General features: G+C 33.3%; 1 protein-coding gene across 4 annotated transcripts in view; it reads left to right on the top strand.

The window, feature by feature from the left end:
• LOC103043027 (interleukin-4 receptor subunit alpha) overlaps positions 1-7,238 on the top strand; it is a 679,179-nt gene that overhangs the window by 146,274 nt on the left and 525,667 nt on the right. The gene's annotated exons all lie outside the window — the stretch shown is intronic.

The following is a 7,238-nucleotide window of genomic DNA, read 5'->3' as shown; positions in this document are numbered from 1 at the left end:
TTTTTATGCTTGTTATGAAGAATTCGACCATAAAACATTGGAACTACTCATTAAACTATGGTAATATAGTGCTAATCGTCACTTTTTATGAGTAAAATACTTACAATTGTGGGTTTCTTTGGTCGTTTGGTCCGCCATCTTACCATTGATTCTCATACCCCTCGGTTTGAAGTGTGCTGAATCTGAAAAATCACAGTTTGAAGAGCATGTGTCTTTCCACATGATTGTTTCGAACAAATGAGAAGCTACTCCCTGCATCAGTTAGGGTTAAATACAGTAACTTGCTGCCAGCTGAAACATAATCACTCATGCAGTAATTATCCAATTGGATTATCTATTGCCTTAGTTACATTTAGGTAATAACCATTTTTTATATTAAACACATTTCTTTATTTTAACACCCAAGGCCTTAGAGACAGTATATTTGTAGGATGGTGTTTATGGGACTGAGATGTTCTGGGAAGTCTATGAGCCACCAAACAAAGCTATCTTGTTATAAGTGTCGTGTTCAAAACCGTGCATCATAATGACCTACATGCACCTGTTTTAGATGTGCTGTAAGGTCAAATAGATAGGCCACTGACTCACCTTTTCTCAATGGATGAATACTGTATATCTGCATTTCCACACAGCACAAACCCAAGATCTGAAGGGCAAAGGAACCAGTGCTCAGGTGTTCCAGCGACGTCTATCAGCTACAGTTCAGATCAGGTGGCTCAGGTTCTCAACAGCAACCCTTAGGAACAGTCATCTCACTGTTGAATAGCTCCACCCCCTCCTCCTCTTAATCATCAGGAGTAACACTGCCATTGAAAAACATGGGGAAAGAGGCTGAAGTCCTTACAGGAAGCTGAAACTTAAAACTGTGCACTTCTGGTCAAGTCCCAATCCCATTTCACCTCTGACCACTACCACTTAGCCCCACCCCTCTCTAATGGGAGGTTGTCTCAATTCTTGTTGGGATTCGCAGTAAAAAGCGATTCTGGCTCAAAGTAAATAATACTTGTGTGGAGAAATAAAGGCACAGCACAGCATCATCAAAACCTCATCCCAACTGTGAAATATGGTGGAGGGGGCATCATGGTTTGGGGCTGCTTGAAGATCAGAATACATTTAATGACCAATTTACCCAGAAATTCAAGTAATCCCAAAGGGTTCACATACTTTTTCTTGCAACTGTATTTATATATATATACAGCTCTGACAAAAAGAAAAGAGACCACTTAAAAACAGAGGTGTTCCTCAAGGAACTGTAATTGAGTAGATTGTATGAGTAATATGTAATTTTTAAGTAGTTTTTAAAATAGGTAATTTTACTTTTATTCAAGTACATTTTGTCACAAGTAATTTACTTTGCTACATTGGAAAAAATGAAATGCTGGGAAAAACACAATTGTCTGAATTAAAAAAAAATAATGAATTGGCACGAATGCACTGGCGCACGGATGCTCGCGCGTGGAATAACGAGGCAAAGAGCTGTCAGCTTTCAAAACTTCCACATCAAACCTGAGAAAACATGTGGTGGTAAGTATTTTTAACGTAAACAATCTGCTTGAATGTTAAAACACATGTAAACAGCAGTTAAAGCATAGCAATGGCAAGTTAAAAAATAATAATGACCTGTAAAACTAGTAAAATATGGTTTATAGTCACATATATGACCATAACTTTTTACCAGTAAAGAAAAAAATGCATCATAGGAACATTTCTTGAAAATGTTTTATGTGGCGGTCTGAACAAATACTGCCTGAAAGGTCCAAATTATTATGTGGAATAATAGTTGATTTAAAACGATTTAATTTATGATTTGCTTTTACTTTTTTACATCAAAAAACGATGTGACTTTTACTCAAAGTACATTTTAAATTGAGTACTTTTACTTGAGTAGATTTTTAGATTTTTACTTTTACTTGAGTAGAATTTTAGAATTACAATTTTTCAGTACTTTTTCCACCTCTGCTTAAAAATGACGAGTTTCTTTGATTTTAACAAATTGAAAACCTCTGGAATATAATCAAGAGGAAGATGGATGATCACAAGCCATCAAACCACCAAACTGAACTGCTTGAATTTTTAAGTTCTTTCAACACCTCATTTTTACAGTGGGGGTAGGGTGAAGTGTTAGGGCTTCATTGCCTCCACATATAGAGATTTTGGAGAAACACACCAAATGGAGTTTATGAGAATTTAACAGCAAGAGGGCACCACACCAATGCCAGGAATGGGCTATAGAGGTATAAACCACTAGTATTGAGCTGTAGAGGGGTGTACCTATGTTAGAATATCTTTATTTGTCATTATACCAAGTACAACAAAATTACAATACAAAAAAATTACAATAACAAACAATACAATTAAAAAAAATATATATATATGATTTAACTAAAATAAATTACCAAGAATCTAAAGATAAAATTACAAAATTTTGGAAAATAACATAAAAGATTTACATAAAGAAGAAACAGCAAAAACAAACAAGATGCAAAATAGTGACAGATTGCCCACCGCCCTATTCAAAAATTAAATATTGGGCTTATATAAAAAATGTTTTAGATGTTGAAATGTACGAAATATTGCACCATCTACTGTAACAACGTCGGTAACATCTCAAAAACATGGTGTCCATGGTGCTCCATTCAATACTTCTGCAATCAAATTCTCATAGCAAAGTTCCATAATGTAGTAGAAAGCCATCTCTGGACAGTAGAGACAGTTACTCCAGCAAAAGCAGGATAAACTCTTCATAATACCCATAGATGAAAAATAAAAAGAAGAAACAATAAATGAGCAGATGTCCCAATACTTTTGTCCACACTGTCCACGTCTTTATATAAATAATTTATGGCCTTCACTATTTTTCTTAAGCTTTTGGCTTTTTAAAATCCCAGTCAGGAATCGGTGAAACTAAATCACTGCAGACTGTGTGCAGTAAATAATAGATTATTACTCTTCCCTCATTCTCTTTCAGCTGCAGTTTGAGTTTTAGGCAGTTTCTCAGGAATGCTGTTGAGTCTACTTTTACAGTATAAAACCCTGGAAGAATGAATTTTTATGGGTTTAAATCAGCCTACTCTGTCTCGAGACCTTGGAGTTACAGAGAAAATAATAAAAATAGCCTGTGAAAAGTGTTATATTACTGTACCTAATATGTACCTAATACATTTTATTTGGTTGAGCTAATTTGATATTGGTGATAAACACACTTAGAAAATGTGCTTTTTAATGATTAGATAAGATTTTAATACTATATACAGCTCTGGAAAATATAAGAGACCACTTAAAAATTAGTTTCTTTGATTTTACCAAAATGAAAACATGAGATTACACTTGTGAAATGGAAGTATAATTAAGAGTATTAACCCTTGTGTGGTGTTCGGGTCTGTGGGACCCGTTTTCATTTTTCATCAAATGATACTAAAAAAATATTTTGTCTAACTCAAACTCATTGGCATTGGCTCATTTTTGGTGAAAAACATATATCAAAACACATTTTCGATAAACACACACTGTACTTCCCCCCCCCACACACACACACATTTATACTACATACAGTATGTTTGGCCAAGGGCTAATAAACATTGCTTCATTTGTAAATTTGAAACTAAACAAATTTTCTACTCATATCTTGAGTTTAATTCATTTTCTTTTACATTTTATTAAAAAACTAATAAAAAAAAGAGTAGCACTTTTTGAAAGAAATGTAACATAAGAAAGGTAAAGGGCAAATATTAACCATGTAAGCTGTTTATATTGCTTGCAATTTAGGTGAAGCGAGCATGTGTAAAGCATTTTAATGTAGAATTGCTTAATTTTGCTGAATTAAATACAAGTAACAAAGTAAACGAGTAACAAAAATATGAACACCACACAAGGGTTAAAACTATGTTCAAATTAGGTGAAGAATACTAAAAGTACAGTTTCTATTTCATATACGTTATGGAATCTCATTAAATATACTTTTTCTGTATTTCAATAAAATGTATTTTTAAGCAATGCCTAAAATTATGCGTTGTTAGAAAAAATAGGTAGTTACATTAAATACAGCTTAAAGTGAACTTTTGTGGGTTTTTTTCGTTTACAGTAGCATTAGGGTGTACACAACATGTGCACTAATATGTTTACAATATACTTTAAGTGTATTAAAAGTTATGTTTACAAAAACAATCTACTTCAGTTTGTAGAAGTTGTACGAAAAAAAGCATTCAAAAGCACAATTTGATGCTTTAATGTCGTGTTTAAATAGAGCTTAAGTAGAACTTAAGACTGTTGCCATAAGTTGTTTCAAAATAGTACATTTAGTGTGTATTTAAGTACATATTTTAATTTTGAAAAGTATGTACTTTTTGATGTTAAGTATAATAAAAAAAAATCACTTAATACACTTTTCTTTTACAAGGGTAATCACAATTAATTACTTTTTCACAAAGGCCTAGATTGGATTGTATATTGTATATTTCCCCTTTAATAAATAAAATTATCATTTAAAAAATTGTTTTTTATATATACTCAGGTTATATTCGTCTGATATTAAAGTTTGTTTGATAATCTGAAAAATGTGAGTATGACAGAAATGCAAAAACATAAGAAATCTGTAAGTGGGCAAATATTTTTTTCGCACCACCTTAAAGTATATTTCACCACAATTTAAGATTAATCATTTCTGAAGGTTTTGGAGCTGCATGGGAATAAAATAGAGCTGGAGAAAGTTCTGTATCTCTCTCTCTCTCTCTCTCTCTCTCTTCCTCTAGAGGAGATGAATGGAGCTGTGGGTGTGTGAATGTGACCATAGCTGGTGTGGTGAGTGAGCTGCTAGCTCTAAACAGAATGAGTGTGTTAAGATGGGGGGAATGCTGGGAATGCTCAGTATTTCAGAAGCTGGTGTTCCTGGTTTGAAAACAGGTGAAGGCGAGCGCCACCTGTGGACAGTTAAAGCAGTGCATAGAGGCCAAAACATGGCCTTTTGTCTTTCAGATCTATTCTTATGAACTGAGTGTCCATTCAGGTCATTAGCAGGCAGGGACATGCATGTCAAAAGTGTCCACTGTCCAACTTCTGTTGAGTTTAAGCAGATTTTAAGCTACAACTGTAGGCTAGGACTGTAGGCTGAAAAGTGAATTGCAGGGGTAAGAATACAATGCTACCAGTAGGGGGCGTCCTTGACTCACTTTTGTAATAGAAATGGCATCACGTGATAGGTACAATAATAGAATTTTCTTGCTTTAGGTAATTTAAGAAAATGCACAACTTTTTAAATATAGTAAAATATATTCTACCAGTGCATCTGAATAAAAAAAAAATAGAATATCATTAAAAATACTTTATTTCAGTAATTCAGCTCAAAATTGTTGATTATGATTATGGTTTACAACCAATGAAAATCCAAAAATCAGTGTCTCAGAAAATTTCAATATTATATTACAAGACCAATTGGTACTATTGGGAGAGTGGGAAGTGTACCAAGTCCTGCTGGAAAATGAAATCCAAACCATCACTAATTGTGGAAACTTCACACTAGACCTCGAGCAGCTTGAACTATGAGTCTCTCCACTCTTCCTCCAGACTCTGCTTCCTTGATTTACAAATGAAATGTAAAATTTACTGATGATCAGTGATGGTTTGGAGAGACATGTCATCTGCTGGTGTTGATCCACTGTGTTTTATTATCAAGTCTAAAGTCAGTGCAGTTTTGTTTTCCCACAAAATCTTACAGCACTTCATGCTTCCCTCTGCTGACAACAACTTTTATGGAGATGCAGATTTCATTTTCCAGCAGGACTTGGCACACTGCCCACAGTACTGCCAAAAGTAACAATTGGTCTTATATCATTTTCTAATTTTCTGAGACACTGATTTTTTATTGGTTTGAAATAGATCACTCTGTGTGTAATACATCTATGAAATATATGCGTTTCACATTTTGAACTGAATTACTGATTTTTGAGATGCACTCATATATTATATTTAAATCACCTTTACACAATATGGATAAAAGTGTTGGCATACCTGTTCGTTTTTTTATTAATTCATTTATTCCTTTAAAATAAAGGGTATTGAAAGAGTGTATTCTGCTTTTCTTGGAGTATCTGTCTCTACTCTCCAGATATGGTATTCTAATATATTTTAGTAGAATCATAGCATTAATGATATATGCTGAATAGAGAACCTTAGGCCCATGCTGGTGGGACTTTATACACCTTTAGCCCACACCTGGAATTAGGCAGTAGCATGGTGTCAATATTTTCATGTTTATCTCCTTCAGAGACTTATAATCTATTAGAAACACCTACTACTTATTTTGTATATGTGTCATCAATGGGTGCAATTTAAAGTAGCTGACTAAAAAGTTTATTAGAATGTGGTGTCTTCAAATATCTGGACATATAGTGCTCTATATACAGTACTATGTACATGATTTATATTACGGCACAGCATTTTTAAACCTATTTTCTCTGTAATGAGAGAGTTTAAACTGTAAATACTCAACATCCCATCAGAACAGATGCAGATTAGGAAAATTAGGAAAAAACTCAGATCCTGATTTCTTCTGGACGTCCTCAGCCAGTGCCCCGGTGAATGTGTTCAATTCCATCAGCAGCTCACCTGATTTACTCTAATTTAAACACTGATTTACCAAACCAGCTGCTGATATGATGAGAACTATAATAATACAACAACAGAATTAACAATACTAGACTCCATGAGAAGAGATCTGGAGATATTTTAATGAATACAGTAATAGAAAACCACCACTAATTAATATTATTTATATTTGTTCTAATACTTCCCAAACAGTTGATGAAAGTCAATGTACAAAGAATGTATTTACTGTTTTGTCAAATTAGTTAAAGAAAAAGAATATACAATATGTATGCACATACACATATAGACAGACCATACATGAACATACCTAGGTACATGTTATACACTGTTCAAGCATAACATTATGACATTCATTATCCATTTCTACATCCATTATCCATTATCCAGTTAACCCTTTTCAGGCAGTCACAGATAATTTCTTTCTAAATTATTCAGATTTACTGATCTGGACAAATTACCACTGCACTACATTTTAACTGTGCCCAGAAACCATTAAACATTTTCAGGATATGTAGAGATTTCTCTTTATTTTAATTAATTTTGTTAATTTCCCTTCTTTAAAAAAAAATATATTTAAAATAATATATATTTTAATCAGGTTTAAATCATGTTTTATTTTTGCTTTATTCTTATTTTAT

Source organism: Astyanax mexicanus, chromosome 3 (assembly GCF_023375975.1).
Source record: "Astyanax mexicanus isolate ESR-SI-001 chromosome 3, AstMex3_surface, whole genome shotgun sequence".
NCBI lineage: Eukaryota > Metazoa > Chordata > Actinopteri > Characiformes > Acestrorhamphidae > Astyanax > Astyanax mexicanus.
This window is presented reverse-complemented; position numbering and strand designations above follow the sequence as displayed.